This window comes from Tachysurus vachellii, chromosome 19 (genome assembly GCF_030014155.1).
Source record: "Tachysurus vachellii isolate PV-2020 chromosome 19, HZAU_Pvac_v1, whole genome shotgun sequence".
In the NCBI taxonomy this organism is placed as follows: Eukaryota; Metazoa; Chordata; class Actinopteri; order Siluriformes; family Bagridae; genus Tachysurus; species Tachysurus vachellii.
This window is the reverse complement of record NC_083478.1, coordinates 14191097-14210763: the sequence shown is the minus strand read 5'-3', so window position 1 is coordinate 14210763 and position 19667 is coordinate 14191097. Positions and strand designations below refer to the sequence as shown.

At 37.4% G+C, this 19667-nt stretch overlaps 1 protein-coding gene across 4 annotated transcripts in view; it reads left to right on the top strand.

Moving 5' to 3' along the window:
* The first annotated feature begins 200 nt into the window (after positions 1-200).
* The window catches only part of zbtb46 (zinc finger and BTB domain containing 46), a 91859-nt gene continuing 72392 nt past the window's right edge, over positions 201-19667 (top strand). For 2 of the 4 annotated variants that reach the window (XM_060893664.1, XM_060893667.1), the window contains exon 1: positions 203-537. The gene's annotated coding sequence lies outside the window, so the exon portion shown is untranslated. Of the gene's footprint in view, positions 644-19667 lie in introns of all 4 variants that reach the window. The other 2 variants (XM_060893666.1, XM_060893665.1) reach the window with 2 other exon arrangements.

Here is a 19667-nt window from a genome sequence, read left to right as displayed (position 1 = left end):
ACCCCACTTTGTGAACCAAAGCAGCTTGAAATACCACAATCAACCGATCAGATTTCATCAGGGATTTCTCGGGGTCAGCAGTGAGCTACCGTCATGACAGGAATATATTAATATAATTTCTTTTAGTCTTCTGTGTAACTTGGCAAGGACTAGCCACTGGGAGCGCTATTGAACACTCCGAGTTCTTATTGGCCCCCGAAGATGCTATTTATTTTTCTTAGGAGCAGCAGCAATAGTAGACGTCTTTTCTGTCATACTTTGTTTTATCACATTGTGGAGGTGGGGCTGTGGGTTATCCTGGAGCGGTCCACGGTTTGACTTGTTTATACACTTCACTGAGCTGCCGTGCGGCTGAGAGCGCGTGCTCGCCCTGCCTCATTTCCTGTAGCTAGGACTACAGAAAGAGAGAGAGAAAGAGAGAGAGAGAGATGTGCTCTTGATACCGAAACGCGGAAAAGCAGGGGCGGGAGAGTTTGAGGAAGAAAAAAGGCACAGGCGGAGAGAACAGGGGAATTGTACACTGACAGAACCGTTAGGGTAAGAACCTACATTTCTGAAATCTTTTGTTTCTCACACTTTGACACTGAGAAATTGAAGCCCGACGCGTCGCCAGTGCTCGAACCCAGAACTCATGGGTTAACAGGTAGGCTTATGCGTCTCACGCACCCTTTAGCACTCGTTTTTACAGTAGTCTATTTGCCCACAATACTGATATATTCACTGGTATGCGTTACGCGCTTTATAGCACACATGGACTTCAGAATCTGAATATGTCAGGTAGCTACACCTCGGACAAGGTGATTTGAAGTAGGAAGTCCTCATGAGGTATACGACAATTGACGTGTAGCGAGTTTTTTTTTTTATTAGCTTATGGGTTTGCTTATTTTTCCCCGCGACATTGTAAAATGTTAAATGCAGTTACCTTTTCTCCAAGCAGCTTCTTTCCACGCTGCCAGGTGAGACACATGACACCCGAGCGGACAACAAACATACGTGAGCGCAGGATTTGAGCTACAGCTATTTGACATCGTATCTCAGCCCAATTCCCCCCATTTATGCAACATCTACCTGACACATTCAACAGTATCTCTTCCCAAGTTTGGACCATATCGTGACTCTTTGGCCTCGAGGAGCTCCTGTGTCGATTTGCCGGTTGTTCTGTTTCCGCGATTGGGAAAATGCATGTCGTGCGGTCTCGGGGATTTAAATAGGAATCTCGCGGCTCAGGGCTGAAACCTTACACCCTTTACGTCTTCTACCCTCGTTTAACCTCCATGAGGGGGATTTCTCCTTCTGGAAATTTTTGCTGCGTCAACAGCACCTACGTTACTGCACTGGACCAAATAATGTTTTTAAGACTCCTTTATAATATTTTGTCCTCTGCTTGCCCCCGACCCTTTTGTGTAACTCTTCTCTCCAACTTAATAAAGTGTTGTGTGTGGCGATAATTGCCGGTTAAGAATAAACCATCGGTTTATGTGGACTATTGTGTGGGTTATGTGGGTGTCTTTCTCCGCACGGTGTCCACTTAAGCTGGCCAGTTCCGTTTTCCTCCATTTTGTCGCTCGGGGTTGTATAAAGGAAGAGAAGTGTTCAGCACTTGTTTAATTTCAAACCCACTTCCAGAAATGTTGCTGGTCTTACTACCATACCGCAGACGATTTAGTGCGTTTCAGAGTAGTCCAATGATGTTCTATATTATGGGCGTGTCTGATGATGCTAGATTATTTCGAGTACACTTTTATAAATCATGAAACAGTATAAATATTGTAATGACCAAAAGCGCATGTTGCTAGCTACAGGTGCACCTTAATCGACGTAAGTATTAAGAGCCCTGAAATGCAGAAGCTGGTTGGTTGGTGTAAGTTAGAGATACATTTTAAATCTTAAATCGGAAAATGGCACTGCTTTGTAAATAGATATAATTTTTAATTAAGTAGGCCTGTTGTATTGTTATACATTGGCTGTAATAGTAAAATATTATTTTGTTTACAATAACTTATATTTTGTTTAAATAACTCATTATTTTGATGCATCCACTGTGCCATTGAAGTCCAGGATTTTTTTTTTCAACCGGTTAAAAGCTGAATTAAGCAGAATAATATAGCTTATGCAAGGCAACTGACCTGATGCCTATCTTCCTACATGGTTCTAATGTGGCTGAAAGAAGATACATAAAGTTTCCTCTATTTATAAAGATGTGCTGGAGTAAAATCTTTTGTCTTAACCATAGCCACATGTTGGTTACTGCATATTAGTAAAAATACACATGTACTGTAGACATATACTTCTGATCTAAAATACATCAAAGGCAGCTGAATGTGCAGGGGAGTATATGGCACAGGCACATGTTTTTAAAAGCTTTGAGTGTAAATTATACAGACTATCTACTTGTCACTCTAATAACAAACTATATTCTAAGGGCCTTTTTACACCTGGTCACTTCATGTGTTTTCTCTGATCCGATAGCTATCTGATTTGTTAAAACTGTTCCATTTACATTAGGCCACATAAATGCGTCTTGGCAAATCGGATATCAGTCCGATCTTTCTACTCCCGCCCAAAATGCAAACATATTTGACCTCATTTCAGGGGTAATTGAAATGGAACAGGCATTGGTGTATGTGGTTTTCAGAATGCAATCAAAAAGAAGACAAAAAACTTGTTACGACTGTTATGCTACAAAAAAACAGCATTTACTGTTTGCTGCATTTTCGCTGGCGGCAGCAGTGCATTTTAAGAACCAACGAGATACCTGGGTGAAAGATCACTTGCGAGTGACATACTTCCGTTTGGGAGGAGTATAGCGCTGACGTATCATTTACACCTGTCCAGTTTCATCTGAAATGTGTCCTAGACCACCTCCTGAAGTGGTTTGAACGATTGGATTTATATCCGTCTCAAAAACGTTTCGGAGGGCATTTAGACCTGGTCTTTTTATGATCGGATAGATATCTGATCACAGAAAACGCATGAAGTGACCAGGTGTAAAAATCCCCTAAGATGTTTGAGCCCACCCATTTTTTAAATGATAAAAATGGAATGCAACTAACAGCTATTATTTGTTGCCCAGGTATACCTTGTAAGATTTAATGCAATTACTCTAAGGATCCCTGTATTAATATTCAGGGATATTCAGAGCATCTAACTCTGAATTTATACCCTTTGGTTGAGCCTTTGGTTTCACTTTGTGAAGACTGCTTTGTAAGGATAAAAACAAGAGGGTTGTCAATGGGGGGAAAAGGCTGAGAAAAGAGGAAAAATCGATCAGAATAAAATGGAGTTAATAGAGTTTTGGAAAAAAGAAAACATGGGTATACTATTAAGCAAACATTGAACTGGTCAGTCAGAAATATTGTGATATTGTGAAAGCTGTGAAGAACAACTCAAAAATAGAGGTAATGACCATCAGGTATCACAAGAACACTTTGAGAGCTGGAATATAGAGGCCATGCAAGAAGCCATCTACAGAAACATAATGTCAGTCAGTCAGTCAAAGCTTTAAAGCATGACATTCTAGCACAATTTTGAAACTTAATTTCAGTAATTAAATGCAGTAAAATGAAAAAAAAAATCTAAATGTTCTTGCATACACAATGTAACACTTCATGAATGTATTTTTATGTTTACAGTTATATTGTTTTATAAGGAATATTTATGTGCATTTATGTGTACTAAAGTGAGAGAGGTCACACACAGCATATGTGTATCAGGAATGGAGGTAGATAATAGTTGAATATAAAGATCACATGCATCCACTCTCGATAAAAGTAATCATCTGCTCAGAAAGGGGAAACTGCGTAGATGATTGGGGTAAGGATTTGAGAGAAAAGGAGAGACAGATATGGAAGCGGGGGTGGTCATGCTGGTTAGCTGGTGTGTGTGTGCGTGCGTGTGTGTGTGGGGCGCGGGGGCTAGTTGGATGGAGGTGCAGGCTGACACGACATGCAGCTGAACTCTAAGTGTGTGAGTGGGTGGAGTGTTTGAGTGTGTGTGAATGAAAGTTGCTTTCCCCAGGCTGTGGACTGAGCTGTGTGGATAACAGGTTAGGGTGCCTGCTACAGTACTGTCATAAAAAATTCATGAAGCAGAGAGAGTACACTCACATATTTTCTTTCTTATCTTTAGACCACATTAATGCATTTAATTCCTGACATTCACTGCTTTGTAAAAAGAAAAAAATCAATTGGGCCTCATGGAATCTATATAATGCACAATATGTACTATATTTCTTGATGGTTGTGGACACCTGCCCATCACACTCAAATATTAAACTGTTACTGCAAAGTTGAAAGCACACAAATAAATAAGATTTAAAACAATTTCCCTTAACTCAAATTAAGGGGCCAAGACAAAACAGCACTGAGGTCCATGAAGACATTGTTTCCCAGCACCAATGATACCTAGGCATCCTATTGAAATTGTTTATGGAGCCATGTTTGGACCTTGCACGTTTCTGGTACAGTAAGTCTGTGGTAGTCCCGCACATTCAAAACATAAGTGGAGACTGTTCATACACATTGATATTGCGATCATTCATTTAATTGTGCGATTAAAAATGTCAGTGTTCAAAGTAGAAACGTGATGTTCAGTGGTTGAATGTTTTCTAAGACCCGGAACAAATTAACTTTCAGAAATTAGTTTTGATTTTGACATTAGACATTAGAATGAAATTAAACTAGTTGCCCCACAAGCGTTAATGGGGGGAAGAGAGAAATAAACATGTATGTGACTATGAAAACCACATAAGAACATACTTATCTTCAAGGACCTAAAAAGCTTGGGTGCAATTTTAACAGAGGTGACGGGCTTCCTACTCTGAACTGCTCTTTGTCTGACTGGATAGAAAAAGCAATGCTTTGGATCTAAAATGATGGAGCATTTAAACTGTCTCTCATATACTGTTCCACAGCAACAAGGATTGCAGCAACATGGCAACGAACTTCACCTGACCTTCAGAGATATTTCGGAACATATAAAATAATTACGTTTGCAATAGGTAATAATTCCACTTATTTAAATTACTGGCATATAGTTGTTAATGTAATTTAGTATTTGCATAGGTATACAGCCAGTGCAGTGTCCACTAAGAACCTCTGAATTCATCTTAGCGATGAATCATGTGGAGTAAGCTTTTGACATTGTTTGGCTTGCGCCAACTTCACCACGGACAATACAAATGTCATCCACACCATATGAGCAGATGTTTTCAACTTTTCCTTCTGGAAATTAGTTAAATTAGCTTCCAGACTGAGATAAGCGTTTACAGCTTCTTTTGTATAAATACTTAGTTTCAACCAGATAATGATACAGATCTGGACTGGTAAACAGTTTAGGATTTGGCTGAAAAAATCCTTCTCTCCTTCCCCATGGATGACTTCAGGTCAATCTGTTCCCCTGCACTTCTGAAGATGTGTAGCATGTGTTTGCATTGTAAAATTACTTATCAGTGCAAGAAATGGAGGATGTAAATATAAATTTAACTGTAGTTTTGTAGAAGAGCATTAGTAAATTCTATGACAGATTATAGTAGACAATTGTGACTTTCCATAGGAAGGTGGTTCAGGCTCTTCTTTTTAAAATTCTCTACAGTTTTTTGTGTGATCACCTATAGGTTATTGGTACACTTCTGTCCGATATGTGCACTTTTCATTGTTTGGTCCTGTCAGGGTGATATTATCTACAATGTGATATAGCCACACACAGTCACTGTTGCACTAAGGGTAGAGCAGGGCAGAAAGCATACAAGTTTGTGGAGCACCAGTGTTGAGGTTGAGTGGGTCTGAGACATGGCCACCTATTTGGAGGTGCTGTTTCTTGTTGGAGAGGGAATTGTTTCTCCAGTTGCAGATGGAAGAGATATGGTAAGCAACCTAGTTCATCTGCCAGAAGGCTTTGGTCTCTGTTCACACCTTGAATTAACATGTGTGATGAGTGAATGGATTGCAAGTGGTAGTACAGTTGTTATGCAACAGGAACCGATCACTCTAACCACATTTGAAGGTGGTCTGGCACATACATGGTTACATCACTTCGATAATTTTGTGTATAAGGCAAATTGTGGTACCATAAGCCCTCAAGCCCTTTTTCTAAATGCTTGGTATGATCCTTTTGCATTGTAAACACATTTTCAAGGGTTTGAGTTCATTGGTGAGTGCTATGGTGCTGATACCAAGGCCTGTTTAACAATCACCTCTTCCCCTCAATGTAGTACAATTATGTTGCTGCAGCTTTTAACATGTGGAGTTTGCCCATGTTTCTAATTGAAGGGCTTGTACACATGCTACATCAACTTGCATTCATTAATTACTTTAGTCTTGAAAGTTCCACCAGGACTTGAAATATTCATCAGATTGAAGAGTTCCATTTGCAGAGTATGCATGGGGTTTGAACGAAGGCAGTTGCTTATGTAGAGATATTGTTTTTATTTTATTTACATAAAAACTAATCAGATGGTACATTCTCTTGAGATTAGCATTGTCTGTAGTACAATATTCACCCAGTCAGCAGTTGTCTGTGGCCTGGCTTTTCAGGTCCACATGCTTATCCCCACTACCCTCCAGCAGTTCAGTTATTAAAATTTCAAATTCAATTAAGTTTATTTGTATAGCGCTTTTAACAATTCCCATTGTCTCAAAGCAGCTTTACAGAAGTATGTATATAAGAAGAAGAAAAATATGAATTAAAAATAAATAAGTGAATATATACAATTAAACTTTAAAATTAATTAAAAAAGATTAACTTAAGAAGTATGGAAACAGAAGAGAGAGAAAAAGAAATAAATATATAATAATAATAATAATAATAATTTGATTATTATTATTATTATTATAAGAAGAAGAAGAAAAATATGAATTAAAAATAAGTGAATATATACAATTAAACTTTAAAATTAATTTTTTAAAAAGATTAACTTAAAATTTTAAATACTATATATCTATCCCTATCCTTAATGAGCAAGCCGGAGGTGATGGCGGCAAGGAAAAACTCCCTGAGATGATATGAGGAAGAAACCTTGAGAGGATCCAGGCTTAGAAGGAAATCCATCCTCATTTGGGTGACAATGGACAGTAAATAATGTAAAGTTATCCTATCAAGGGAGTGATAAAAATGGGACAACAGCAACCCCCCCCCCCCCCCCCCCCAGTTATATTGGGTCATATACCTGCTGTTACCTTGCACATTTTGTGATCCCTCCTGCATTTTTACTCATACTATATGTAAGAATGTTGGCTGGACAGTTTCTGTACTTCTCAGTGTGGGAATATGTTACTTTTTAAAATTAGGCTTCTAATGTGGGTGGTGTCATAAGACTGTCCATTTTCATGTTGTTTTTATGAGAGCATTTATTTTAAGCAGGTTTGTTTTGTTCTATAATAGACACATGTTTAGCTTGACCATAGATTCACAGTAAGACTAAAAGAAAAATAGAAATACATTATAGCTTATGAGTATGTTTCTCACAGCTCATGCTTTCTCATGCAACCAGCTCGAGACTACACAGTATCATGGTACATTTCATTGAACTTAACTTAATGAAAACTTATTCAGTTATTCATTACCAGAGAATAACTGAGTCAGAGAAGAATACCTGTATCATACAAATTGTCTATAACTGTCAGGAATGGCAGACGAGGACCCGAATGCAAGACACAGTCCAGATATCAAATTAAGAGTCTTTAATACGAGCTGGCAATTTTTTTATTACCTGCAGTTATCTTGTAAAGTAGGACTCTGTTGAGCAATAAAGTTTTTATTTCTTTTCATAAAATGTTGATTCTGGTCATTTCCACCAGTGTGGCTATGATTGTCACGTTCCACAAATACACGTCTATTAGGGCATGTCTGTCACAACATTGGATATTTTCTGTTAAATAATAAATTTGCAGTCTACTTTTATGCCGGGGAGTCCTGAATTCAGTTTTATGTTTTCATTTAGTCTTTAAATGAGCAAAATACAAATGTGTAAAAAGAAATTACATCAAAGTTAATTGTATACAGGACTATGTAATTTGGTCCTGTTTCTAACATTGCAGGAAAACTGAGATATTTTGTTCAATATTTGAGTTTAATCCTACTTTATCGTCAAGTTTTGATGATGTCCTGTGTACTTCTTGGATGAAAAAGGACCATTCTCAGTAAAGGAATGTACCAAAGTAATTACTGTTTTTTATATATATTGAATGGGGTCACATTACCTGTATAAAATGTCCTAATCCTTTCAAGTGGGATCACTTGAAAGGTGATCCTACTATACATTGTGTGCTTTGAATGTATACATACTTATCTGAATGAAGCCTTCTGATTCTTTAAAATGGATCCATTTTTCTTCAAACTGCCTTGCTAGCTGGTACTATTATGCTGTTGTGTAAAGCACAGCACCAGGATTTAGTGTTACCATTATTTCTACATTTCATTCCCTCTATGTTCTTTCTTTTTTTGTTTTCCCCCTTTTTAATCTAGCTTCTCTCCCAACCCACCCTGACAGTGCATGTTATTTCATTGCAACTTTATTTACTCTTGAAACATTTTATTCATCTTTTTTATTTTGATGCCGATGCCGACTACTCAAGTAGTTAGACTGAAGTTATGAAGTCTCACTCTGAATAAGAGAGACACCCTTATTAGGCAGCAGTCACAGTTAGTCATCCCTTTAATTCTGTAGATTAATGCATCTCTCTTGCTCTCCTGCCCCTTTCTTCCAGCTATCTTAAGTTTAGTTTGAAAATGAGAATAGTTCATTAGTCCGAGAATAGTTTGAAAATGAGAATAAGCGGTAGAAAATGAGAGAGTGAGTGTAACTGACAGCTATCAGGCAATATTTGTGTTAATGTGTATGTATGGATGCATGCATGCATGTGTCTAGAGATGTAAAAGCTTTAATTGCTATTTGAATCTGAATCCTTCTTTGGCAGCAATAGCCTCAACCTCAGTCATTTTCTGTAGCTTTGAATTACCCATGTTCAGGAGGAATTTTAACCAATCTTCCTTACAGAACTGCTTCAGCTCAGCCATATTCTTAGGGTGTCTGGTGTTAACAGCTTTTTTTGTGGTCATTCCATGGCATGTTTATGGAATTAAGGTCTGGCTCTGACTGGGTCCCTCCAAAAGGTGCATTTTCCATTTTGAAGCCATTCTGTAGTAAATTTACCTCAATGTTTAGGATCATAGCCCTGCTGCATCACCCAGCTTCTACTGTGCTTCAGCTGCAAGGCAGACATTCTGAAATTATCCTGTAGGATATTTGGATATCTTGGGAATTAATTATTCCCTTGATTATTACAAGTGTTCTAGGCCCTGAAGCAACTAAACAGCCCCAGGTCATAATTCCCCTTCCAGCATACTTAACCACTTTCATGCCAGTATGCATTCATACTTTGCATTCATGTTCTTCTTAAACAACTGAACCTGTGTGTGTGTGTGTGTGTGTATATATATATATATATATATATATATATATATATATATATATATATATATATATATATATATATGTATATATATGTGTGTGTGTGTATATATATATATATATATATATATATATATAAAACAAAATACACATACAGTTGTGCGCCACAGTTTGCATACCCTGAAAGAAATAGTTAAACTTTGCCATATATTTCGAAAAAATAAGACTGATAATACAAAAGGATTTTTTCTTATTTTAGGATAGTAGCCACTTGGAGTTATTAATTATCACATAGTTCTTTGACTCCTTAAAACCTAATGATAACTAAAATCACCTAATCAACCCTGATCAAAAGTTTACATATCCTTGAAAGTTTGGCCACATTATAAACACACAGGTTGACACACAGAGGCTTAAATAGCTATTAAAGGGAAGTTTCCACAACTGTGAATCATTTAATTTTAATTAGTGTCTGTGCATAAATAGCCTGAGTTTTTCAGCTCATGAGGTGATGCAATGACTTGGCCGGATATTGCACCACGGGGAAGAAAAAAGACCTGCGTTATAAGGTAATGGAACTTTATAAGCCAGGAAAAGGAGATAAAAAGACATCTCAATACTTGATCATGCCAGTCAGTACTGTTCAAACTCTGATAAAGAGGTGGAAAATAATTGGTTCTGTTGATACTAAGGCACGGTCAGGTAGAACAAGAAAAATTTCACCAACTACTGCCAGAAAATTGTTTATGATGCAAACAAAAACCCCTCAAAAAACAACTTTGAGAGAACTTTAGTCACAACCATAAATGCTATGTTTGGAGAGGAGTCAGCAAGCTGAAAATATTTCTTAATGGTATTGGTTGTATGTTGGGGTCATTGTTCTGAAGACCACTTTTGGCCAGACTTCTCTGGACAGTAGCTGCATTGCACTGATTTCCATATTTTCTTTGCTGATGGCAGTGCTGGACATCTTTTGATGTTTAAGGGAAGTAAGCATGATGTGTCTTTCATCTGCTGCATTAAGTTTCCTTGGCCAACCACTCTGTATGGTCCTTAACTTTGCCTGGTTCTTTGTACTTCTTCAAAATAACTTGAAACCCCAGTCTGCTTTCAAATCTTTGCCTGGGTGAGGCCTTGCTGGTGCACTATATATACTGTGTGTATTTTTGTTGTGCTAAATGTTTCCATGGAGTATGACCGGTGACTCTCTTCCAACCTCACCTTAGTAGCAGTTTGGCTGTTTTTCACCCAGTTTTAAGCCTCTTACACATCAGTCTCTATTTCAGTTAATGTTTGTGTTTCAACCTAAATATGCAATTGATGATCATTAGCACCTGTTTGGTATAATTAGTTCAGCGTACACCAGACTCTAATCCTACAAAATCCCTGACTTTGTGAAAGTGTGCAAGTTTGAAGCCAATGGAATGTCACACCAAATATTAATTTTATTTCGATTTTTCTTCTGTTCGCTTACTTTGCATTTTGTAAATCGATAAAAATAAACAATTAAAATATATATATTTGAAAGCATTCTTACTTTACAGAATTTTTTCATACCTGCCTAAAACATTTGCATAGTGCAGTATGTATGTATGTATGTATTTATAAAAAAGTGTGTGTCTGAGTGCCAGATTGAAGGAATGCACTGCTACTGTGCACTGCCAGAAGGTTGGTTTGTTGTGACACCTCTTGAGGCGCAAGCTCCAGGAAGGTGTTAAAGATGATTTGTTGATTCGTGAGTATCAGCAGCCGAGCTGCAGGCAGTCATCATCACACCATTTGGTGATCTTGAATTGATGACTATGTATGTGTGTATAAACTCGTAGGGATAAAAATGTATGAGAGAAAAAGAAAGAGAAGAGGAGGAGGAAGAGGTGGAGATCGTGTTGGAATTTGACTCCTACTCAATAGCTTGGCCTGATCCAAAATGATCAACCTCTGCCCTCTCAGGAGAATTTCTGCATGGTCTCAGACTGAGATACTCAAGTTCTACTCTTTAAATAGCCTGCTATTATACTGAACTCAACACTCTAACATATACATGCAGCACATTAATGTGACACCCAGGCCACCATGGATAACTAATGTATTTTTACTTATGATGGCTATATCCTCAGCCCTGTACTAATTTGTATGTATACTCATTTCATTTTCAGCTGTTCAATTCTTTTGAAGCAAGGCTATATGTATAGGGATTGGTACAGAAAAAAGTCCAGTACATATGTATTTTAATTAAGTATTTTATTTAGACCAATTTAAAGTCTAATTTATACTGTTTGTGTGTGCTGTAAAAAATTCCAGTGGAATGCATCTGTTTATTTTACTGCTAAATACAAGTTTGACTCCCTCTGCACAGTGGAATCTCTTATAACAAAAGACATTTTGTCAGGTTATTCTCCTAAAGCACCTCTCTCACTCCCTCATCTCCTACAGTGGTAATGAGATGGTTTATTATTTGCATTTCACAGCTTTTAATAGTGAGAAAATTTAGGCTAAGCCCCGGGTTGTCAAAGAGGCAGCTTCCACTGGAGATAAGGCTGGCTTCAGGGTCTCTGAGGTAGTGAATAGCCCAGTAACAGAAGGAAGAAAGGGGAGCAGAAGATAATGGCCATAGACTACACCATCAAATTAGGTACCTCAACAATGTGTGATTTAGTGAGTTCCTGTTTAATTGCTTTTTATCTGAGTTTAATCTTTGTCACCCTCACAACAAATGAAGACTAGAGACACTTTATAATAGAAAATAGAAAGTAATATTTTTTTAATTGCCTATAGAATATATGGTTTTATATATGATTTTAGGGTTTTGAATCTCTAGATTTAAGTATGCTAAGAAATAATTCAGAGTAAAGTGTTTTTTTTTTTTTGTTTTTTTTTTTTTTTTATAAACTATAATATATAAACTCATGATGGCCTATGTCCTAACTTTACATTGTTCACCATCACTCTCTTACTAAGCTGACAATGGAATTTCATTAGTTAGAAATCATGACCATATTATTATATGCTTCTGCTTCTACTTCAATCAAATAATCTCACAAATTGTCTTGTAATGTCAGAAAGTGTCTTGCATTAAATATTATTACAAGGCAACTAAACTCTCATCTGATCTACTTATGATGCATTTTAGATCCACTCAGTCACAGCTTCTGTGGTGTGAGCTGGATTTAAACTGTGTTAGTCGGGTTAGGGTTTTGTAATTTTTTGTTTGTATGTTTGTGTATAGAAATATGCCACAGAAATTTAAATCAGTAGCACTATTTACTCTGGGTTGGTCTTTGAACATCTCCCTTTGCTGTGAGGTTTTCCTCTGGGTTCTCTGGTTTCCTCCTCTTGTTCAAAGACATTTGCGGAAGGCTGATTGGCTTATCTAAATTGTCCATAGTTTGTAAGTGATTGTGCAATAGGTTGGCACTCCAGGGTGTGCAAATCATAACTCTAGTTCCAAATGTGGACACAATGTGTAAAGAGTAATAACACATGCAATGTTGTGCTTATTTCTTTTGTCTATATATCTGGGATTAAAGAAGGCTACATTAGTGATGTTATCTTCAATTTAAGAAAATTTTAACTAGTTTATGCACTCCCGATCAAACCCTCAGTCTACCTTCTTTGCAAAGCCTATGCTTGAACATACAGTACACCATTACAGTAGATCAGTTGACCATTGTTTGATGTGTAAGATAAGGGGCTTATTGTGATAGTTTTACACCATCAGAATGCATAGAAAAGGCACATGCATGACTGTACTGTGCAAGTCAGAGACCACACTAGGGATGGGCGATATGGCCTAAAATCCATATTGCGATATACATTGCAGCCTCTTGAGATAACGATATATATTGCGATATATAAATTATAATAGAGCCATTTCAGAACAGGTTACACAGACCCTTAGGAAAGCCAAACTGCTAAATGTATTTTTTTTAACAAATAAAGAAACATATGTCGTTTTGAGAACATTTATTGTGCAAAAGCAAAACTGTAATTATACAACAAAATGTTGCAGATAAATAAAAGTCTTTCCTTCTAAAAGGCACTATACTTAGTTTAAGTCCTTGGTTCTTAAATGCCACCCAAGTTGCAGAGAACAGAAAAACTGGTGTCTTTTTAGTTAAGGAACATACACTGTACTGAAAATACTTCCAGTATTAATTAGGCAAAGAAAATTATTTTGTGTAAATGCACAGATACTTTAAATAAAAACATATTTCAAAAATTCAGCCGAGGTAACGCATTTGGTTTTAAACATTTTGTTCTCCTAATGAAATTAAAACTGGTGTCTTGTTAATAAAGGAACGGACACTGTGAATTAGCTCTTAGCTGTTAGCTCTTAACTTTTGCCCCACACACTCTACAGAGTATATTTTTCTGCTGCTCCTCGGACGGCTTAAATCCAAACCAAGTCCAATTAATAGATGTTGCACCGGTCTTTTTCACGAGCTCCTCTGTTTCGCTGACGCTTTCAGCCATGTTTATTCAAGATGACGAATATGATGATTCGTTGCAGCCGGCTGCAGCTCGTGGCTCTAAATTTCGCGGGTAGATTTTTTTTCAACATGCATTATCGCGATAGTGCAATAGAATTAAAATCTCTATCGTAGGCCAATTTTGTATCGTTTATATGGCATATCGTTTATATCGCCCATTACTAGACCACACTTTGTCCTTGGTAGTGAGCCAAGATGGTGCCATGGCAATAGCACACACAGTCTACTGGCAAAATGGTGCTATTTGTGTTTAGCCTGTCTTTTTTTTTTATTTAGAGTACATTGACACCAGATGCCGTGGTGTTCATGCATACGACCGAGAGATGCTGTTACAGTACAGTAATCATGGTAAAACCAAAATGCATGATGATGTTTTGGAGAACATGTACTGTACTGATGCCAGTACCGGGAGAGGGGACACTGGCAATGGTCCTTGAGGAAGCGGAAGCACGGCAAGCGGGTGTCCATGCTAGGCTAAAAATAAAGTCTAACTGTTCGGCTCTCTCGTCCATTCTACTCTCAACCTTTTGCTCCCTGGATAATAAACTGGACTACACTCTGACTCGAGTGAACCACATGCCAAGAGTTTAGAGACTGCTGCATGCCCAGACAATCATTGTTTTTGATAGGCTGAACCAATTTATCTGCCACAGAGAGTATAACTACTGGTGCACTTTTTAAATTATGAGTCTGTGTGCAGCACCCACTTTAAGGTCCTAGGTGATGATGGTTCCCAACAAGTCAGAGGAGTCCACAGTATTGACTGGGTATTATTAAATGTGTAGGTGGTGGGTTCTTCCTAAAATCAATAACCACCTTCACTGTTTTCACAGCATTAAGCTTCAGGTTCTTCTGATTGCACCAGGTCACATGATCATTAATCCCCCAGCTGTAAGCAGACTCATCCTCATCAGAGATGAGCCCAATGAGTGTGGTGTTGTCTGCAAATTTTAATAGTTTATCGGACTGCTGACTGGACGTGTAGCTGTTTGTGTAGAGGGAGAAGAGTAGAGGATAAAGAACACAGCCTTGTGGGGAACCACTATTGATGGTCCATGAGTCAGAGACATTTATCCAGTCTCACATTCTGCTTCCTATCTGTCAGGAACACACAGGTGGAGATCTGGAAGAACTTTTCCTGTAGCAGAGTTGGAATGATGATATTGAAAGCAGAGCTGAAATCCACAAACAGGATCCTAGCATAAGCCCCTGGGAGGTGCAGGTGCTGGATGATGGAGTGGAGTCTTGAGATGAAGTATTGACGCAGGCTGGCACATAGCATATTACCAGTGAGGTGTTAAATTGTCAGTAAATACTGGAGACAGCTGATGTTTACAGTACTTCAAGGTGGATAGAGACAGGGTGAATCAGGTCTGGCTGCTTTGCATGGGTTTTGCCTCTTGAAGAGTTAACATCTCTCTCTACGATGTATTAAGTTGTGTTTTGTTTTTTTTTTGGGGGGGGGGGGCAGCTGGGGGAGCATTGAGGTGTGCATCTGAGAGTGACGGAAACCAAATAATTGGAAGAAAACTACTGTTTAGTTTCTGCATTTCACTGTGTGTGCACAGGCAAGTGCACCTTTGACCAGAATGTCCAGTAAATTCAAGGACATGTTGTGGGAAATATATAAGTAGAAATGTGTAATTAAATCGGTAAATCTGTATAAAATCCCCATGTCAAAACAAAAACAGTTTTAACAAAGAAAACGACAAAACAAGGTGCACCAACACAGAGAGGAAGCCATCAGCAGTACCATTATGGGCTGTTCAGTGTAAAGGTTTTTTTTGGATGTATGAACAATAATTCCAATGATGGGAAAATCTACACATAAATGCCTTTAACAGTGAAGAGTATGAAACCTGTACATATTATTTTTGGAATATTACTGTTGACCTGCATAAGTATCCCTTGCTCTCACCACAATGGCCTGGGTTCAATTCCTGGTCAGGGAACTAACCCAATTTATGGGTGTTAAATATCCAGATTATTAAGAGAAAATGGTTGTGTTATGCTACAATTTTGTTTCCGTTGTTTTAATTAATAATATTTGTGATTAATCTTTAAATTGTGTGGTTACAAATATACATTTTTACTACCCAAACAGTAATTACAAAGTAGTTGAATATTTCTCTCTTTCATAGGTAAAGCAAAAACTGTTTCAGGACATTGCTATTGCACTTCAGTTAAACTCTGGATACATTTTGCATTTCATTTACAGCATTTGGCAGACATTCTTAGGCTATCCTCTTAACAATTATATTAAATACATCCATTCAATAAATATGCAAAATAGTAAAACTGTGTATCATGTATTGTTAAACTATTTATAAACATATCAGTTAGTAAAATGCATTTGTGTGGATGAGCTATTGGGTAGGCTGAAATCACTGATAGTCTGAGTGTGCAGCATTTAGTGGAAGCTCCTTATAGCTTAATAATAAAAACCATAGCTTAACTATGAATGCCGGTTACAATGTATAAAGAAGAGCTTTGGAGGTTTTAATACCATACTCTGGTCTTGGTAGCATCTGAAATCAGGTCTTGATTCCCTCACTATGTGCAGCTGATCTGACTCAAGCGGTCTTAAATTAACCTCTCCACTTCAACCTCTAACCTCTTACAATCAAAGTGTTGATTAAAATTTATTGAATAAATTAATTGCATATTGCAGTTGACTATAAAACTGAGACAAGAATGAAAACTGAGACAAGAACCTACAACTAATGGAAACAAAAAATGGTCGTTTCTTATGGTCAGTTAAATTGACTACAGTGTATAAAAAATATGTGGGTGTTGCTGACAATTTAAGAAGCTTGATATAACCCTTTTTATTCAGCCAAGGGATGAGCTAAAATCTTTAAATTGAACTAGTAGCCTAATTTCTTAAAAATAAGTGTGTGCATGTGTGTGTCTTGCCCTAGATTAAAGTGTTTTCTTTTAACTTTGTCAGAGTGTAAAACATATTCAGTCAGGATTAAAGTTTGACTGATGACAACAGCCACCCTTCTGAAATCAAAACATTTTTCAGTTGAAAACCCTAAAATTGTTCAAGGATATTTGTAAAGCTAGGCAGCTCTATGTAAAGACCCTTATTAATACTCCTAAGACTAATTAGAACTTCCTCTTCTATGAGGTTTATAGATATATTTTTACAAGTAGACATGGGGAAACATGGGGGATTGATTTAATCCTCCTTGTTTTAATTTGAACAAGCCATCAGGTGGAATGGTACTTGCAAAAAAAATCAAGGCTGCCATTTGCTAATGCCTGTGTAATTTACTCATGCACTGTGTCACTGTGCCAATCGATATCTATATATTTCTGTATGCATGGGTGTTTTTGTAATTTTTCTCTTTACTCTGTTTAGTTTCTAGTTTTAGTTTTCCCTCTGCTACTCTTTGCTTTCCCTTTTTTTCTCTTAAAATGTTTTTCACAGGTGTTCATTGTTCAACCAATAATGTTTTATTTTGTCTTATTAGATACCAATCAAAACTACCCCATGCCTGTATAAAGCACCTTGACTAAATCATACCTCCCCTCTACAGAGCTCCCTATTTATGTTGACAAATGGTGATAATTAATTAGCATTTTGTCAGTTAGTGATGTGATGAAGTGAAAGTGTGGCTGCCAAACAACAATTCATTTTGAGCATGTGCATGATTTCAGCCAAACTGGCTGTCAATCTTGAGCTTCTCACACTGGCCAAAGCATGTGACTTGCATTGCTGTTCCATTGCCTTTGACAACATAATGTTTCAGCTATTCCTGAAAGATGTGGTGGCTATGGAAAAACTGAGAAGAAGCCAATGTTATTGCCACATACATTATATTCATAGCACAGAGGAATTTTTTAAGAGAGGATTTTTTCAGAATTCAGAGTGCATGAGCAGCTATGATACAGTGTCCATGGAGCTAAGAGGGTTAAGGGCCTCGCTTAGGGGTCCAATGATGTTACATTCTGACCTTACATTCAACAACCTAGAGCCTTATCCACTTGTTCAACGTCTGCCCATTAAATAGTAAACTTTTAACTAGATTTGTAAAGTTCGTCGTGACAAACTTTGATGTTGGCTTTGACGATGCAAGTATTCGCAACGGATGGTGCTTTTTGGAGGCAAGTGGACATAAGGGTTAGTGTTGCTTTTGGAGGCAAGTGGACAGAAAGCTAGGTTGCCAAAACATTTAGAGGTAAGCGGAGACAAGCATGTGACATCATCCAAATACTCCTGAGGAAGTTCCCCACATTGGGCTGATTGTTTTGATATGTCACTTATCCATGTTGTGCTAATTTTTGATTTTCACGTGACGTCACGTGACGTCATCAGAATACACGTGAGGAAGTTCCCCTTATTTTTCTGAGTGTTTTGATATGTCACATGTCCATGTTGTAAAAAGCTTTTTGATTTTGCATATATTGGGGGCGGGGCTGCGGCAAAACCGAAAGGCCAGTCGGTACACCAATTTAAACCTTTGTTCAGAGTATCACCCTAAAGGAGCTGGCCGAGTTTGGTGTAGATAGTTCGAAAGCTTGCCGAGTTATAAACCTCCAAAGTTTATAATGGGAGTCTATGGGGAAAAAAGGCCATTTTGAGATCCGGTACCGGAAGTACCGGTACTCGGATCGCTTAGAAAAGTAATAGCAACAAACTTCAGACCGGGGTCTACAGCATATCCGAATTTGGTGCATGTGGCTCGAAAGCTCTAGGCCACATTAAATTTTTGTCTAAGCTTAAATAGGAAAACAGAAGGTTGGCTTCTACAAAGCCAACGAGTATAATGAGTATAATTTACTTGTTAATTTACTTAATATTTGTTGAAGGATATTTCATAACTACATATTTTTAGTACCAGAAATAATTAACTTACTACTAAAGTTGTTGCGTGTCTGTCAATAGACAGCATTTAGTGTAATGTCACTATATTGATGAGTGCAGCTGCATTGTGGTGAACGAATGCTTTTAGTGTTTAAAGTGAATCATGTGTTTTTATTTCAGAAAATAGTTTGTGACATTCAGCAAATATGAGGTTCATCATCCATGAATTGAGTGATAATCATTAAGCCATAATTTTCTATAATCTATTCTCTGTCAGTTCTCTGACATTTTTTGGAATCAGGTTTGCCAGGGAACCCATGTATGTGTGGTAAAATTAGATTAAACATAATTAAAATTGTTACAATTTAAAACTAGTGCAAAGTTTAAAATTCTATAAAGCCTCCCAAATCTCAGTATTAAACTTCTGCAATCATGAGTATCATTGTCAAATGTACAGGTAATTTACAAGGTAAGATTAATCAATGCATTTTGATGAAGGTATTCTGTTTTCTAAACAGTTTTGTCAACACAAAGGTAGGAGCAGCATAAAAATTATTGGGCAGAACTGTTTTAACAATTTTTTTATTAATTAAAGAATTAATGTTTATGCACCACAGTCATAATGTTTATGAAAGAATATCTATTACAGCCTTAGGTTTGTAGATAATTGAACATACCCATATGTGTTTTTGAACATTGCAGATTTATTCCCAACCCCTTTGTTGTTATAATAACCTCCAGTTTTCTGCAAAGGCTTATTACTACATTTTTGAACATGGATATGATGATTTAACCATTAGACCTCAAGAGAATTAATGAGGTCACGCACTTCAGGTAAAGAAGCCTGGGGTGCAATCAGTGTTTTAGGTCATCCCAAAGGTTTCAGAACATGTCCTCATAGACCATTCTTTAAGCATATGTGCACTGTAAAGTTGGAAGATGTTTGGACTATGCC